Below are 3,088 nucleotides of genomic sequence, written 5' to 3'. Positions count from 1 at the left end.
TAGTCACTTTTATGCATTTTTGGCCGTCCATTACCTCTTAATCCCACATCGATGCTTAGTTTTTTTTTTGAGTAACACATCGATGCTTAGTTCCGATCCGAACGAGCGCTAACCTGATTGGGCCGCTGCTCTGGTGGTTTTTTTGGGTGTCGGAGACTCAATTGGGCCTACTGGCCTGTACCAGGCTCCCGTGCGACGCAAAGATGGTAAAACCTAAACAGTTCGCGAGCCGCTCACGACCCCTGGTCTCTCGTTCGCTCGCATCCTCGCCTGGCGCTGGCGGCGTCTCTCCATGGTCTCCCTTCCCGACCTTTCCTCTCTCTCACGATCTGCGGACGCAAACCTCGATCTCCAGTATGCTTCTCTAGATGTCGACTTTCAGCGACGGCGCCCACCGCAAGGCTTGGTCAACCCCTCCCACTAGCAGATCCTAGGTGTCTTCTCCGACCACGACCTCAACCTTGGGCGGATCCTAGGTCCGGCGCCAGCACCGGCTCATCCAGCGGACCAGAAGAACACCAAGAAGAGTGCGCCGTCCAACACGCGGTGCGTCCTGGTCGCCCATCGTGGCGTTGGCCTCAGCATTAGCATATGATATTATTTCCTTCCCGATGTCCAAACCATAAGTATGATCGTGGTGAGATACAACGTGTTCGTTTCCGGGAAGAAAAGCTGTCTGCCGATTTTTCTTTTCTTTAGATGCCATTCTTTGTTTTGTTACTCTTATACATGTGAGTATTATATATGTGTGAGTTCTTCTCGAGTGGCTGTCGGACAGTTAATTTGTTCATGTGGCCGCCATACCTCTTATCTTTATGTTTAGCATTAGGTTATTAATAACCATTTTTTGTCTACATTGTTCATTGCATGCCGTTTGCAAGTTTCTTCATTCCTGTCTTTTTTATTGTAGAACACCTGCACCTAAAGGAAATAATTCATGATTGATAGACTAGAACCAAAGATTTCTTCATCTGAGTGCACCGCACATTAGGAAGTTGCAGAATCTAGATCGCTTAATGTTGTATTTGCACTCAGTTGTAGTTGCAAGCCAGAACATTTACTGATTTATATCAGGTAGTTAGAAATAGCTTCATACACAGTTAATGTTGATACGACACAGGAACTGTTAGATTATATTTTAGTGTTAACATGTGTTAATGTTGATAAGACACATGAACTGTTAGATTAGTTTTTTTAGTGTTAGCATGTGTTCATATAATTCTATTTAATGTATCAAAGAGATTGTATTAATCTATCATGAACCAATTGGAAAATTTCTTATCTATTGACTGCAGGAAGGCTTCTTGTGCAAAGAAGGCACCGGGATGGTTGTTGCATGTTGATCCAGAGAACAATGTCATACAAGATAAAATTGTCGCTCCTGCTGTTTCATTTAGAAGAAGTCATCTTCATAGCTGCTCCCAACATCTTAGGCTTGGCAACACAACTGCCAATTGGCCAAAAACAACTCTTGCTAATATGCCAAAATTCACACCTTTAATCATCACACCTTACTTGTTTCCTTTAAGTAGATCAAAGGCAAAGTCAAGGAACCTTCCATGAGTGCCTTTGGTCGGGTGAGCTTCGCAACTTTGTAATGGTCACTGTTTTTGCACATCATTGACATTGATCAAGCTGCATCAATTCCGACTTTCAGGTAAATAAGTAGAAACAAACGGATAACAAGAGGTACAAGACGAGTGATGCTCAGCAAAAGAGGGTGCTGGAGAAACCAAAGATGGATCAAGGATGGCAAGCAGCAAAAAGACACTTAGATATGGGTTATAAAGGTGCCATATTTTTATCTACTTAATCCTCTTCCATCTCATTTTGTTAATTTATTCATGTACCCTTCTGCTCCTTTGATAAGGATGGCATCAATGCTTGTTTTTTTTTTGCGGTGTTAGAGCATCTCAAACAGGCGCGCCAAAAGGCGCGCGCGCGGTAAATTGGCTTTTTAGCGCGTGCGGCCCGGTTTCGCGCGCTTCAGCGGTGGCGGCAAACTAGCGCGCGCGGGAAACGATTGCGCGCGCGCGGAAAAAAGCGTCCGCTCGCGCGGTAGATTTGGCGCGCCGCTTCGCGCACGCCTATAAAATTGCAGCGCCCTCTGCCGCTCTCTCTCGCTCTCTCCACTGCTTTCTCTTCTCGCCGCCGACACGCCACCACCGCGCCACCATGCCGCCTCGCCGCCGGGGAGGTTCGGGCTACCGCGGCGTTCGCGTGCGTCCGTCCGACACCTATTCCGCCTCGATTCAGTCGGGCGGCGGCGTGCGCCTCAGCCTCGGAACCTTCAACACCGCCCAGGATGGCGCCCGCGCATACGATGCTGCGGCGTGGCGCCTCCGGCGGTCGCGTTGGGACATGAACTTCACCGACGTGGCGACGCGGGAGCGGGCACAGGAGTTGGTGCCTTTCCCGCAGCTTAACACTGACAAGGATCGTCGCAAACACCGGAGGCAGGAGCGCCGTCTTAGCCTGGCCGAGATGGACGAGGGAGCCATGGCGCTGTGGAGGCAATGCTTCCTGCAAGACATCATCAACGAGGAACAGTTCTTCACCGAGAGGAGGGCGGAGAGGGAGGAGAGAAGGAAGGAGCGAGCCGCCTATCGCGAGGACAAGCGAACGCGGAAGGCGGTCGCTAAATACAACATGGCGCTAGGAGATGCGTCGTCCTGGGACTCCGCGACGAGCGGTTCCTTGACGCCTATGCTCAGACGTCGGAGGAGGACATCACCGAGGCAGAGTGTGAGTCGGAGAACGAGTAGTAGTAATTTTTAGTTTTATTTTGTATCGTAGAAGCAGGCTACGTGGACGTAGTAGAACTATATATCGTTGGAGAAGCATGGATGTACACATTTTGTATCGTAGAAGCAGGATATGTGCCGAACTGTCTTCATATTTGTATGCTATGTATGCAATCGTCTCAAGAAAAAAAAATAGCACGCCTGTTGGAGCGGCTCGGGCACGCTTTATTTTGCAGCGGCCGCCGGAGCCAGCGCAGGGCCGCGCGCAAAACCTGATTCACGCGGCGCGGTATTCTCATTTTTAACGCGCCGCGCTTGGGCGCCTGTTGGAGATACTCTTAAAA

At 49.4% G+C, this 3,088-nt stretch overlaps 1 long non-coding RNA gene across 1 annotated transcript; it reads left to right on the top strand.

Annotated features, from left to right (window-relative positions):
* The first annotated feature begins 230 nt into the window (after positions 1-230).
* Positions 231-2,658, top strand: LOC123134710 (uncharacterized). The gene is made up of 3 exons (XR_006465707.1): positions 231-546; positions 1,296-1,577; positions 1,658-2,658. It is a non-coding gene; the product is annotated as an uncharacterized lncRNA (long non-coding RNA).
* Positions 2,659-3,088: the final 430 nt, after the last annotated feature.

This window comes from Triticum aestivum, chromosome 6B (genome assembly GCF_018294505.1).
Source record: "Triticum aestivum cultivar Chinese Spring chromosome 6B, IWGSC CS RefSeq v2.1, whole genome shotgun sequence".
Lineage (NCBI taxonomy): Eukaryota > Viridiplantae > Streptophyta > Magnoliopsida > Poales > Poaceae > Triticum > Triticum aestivum.
Note: the sequence above shows the minus strand (reverse complement) of the source record. Positions and strands in the feature narration are given on the sequence as shown.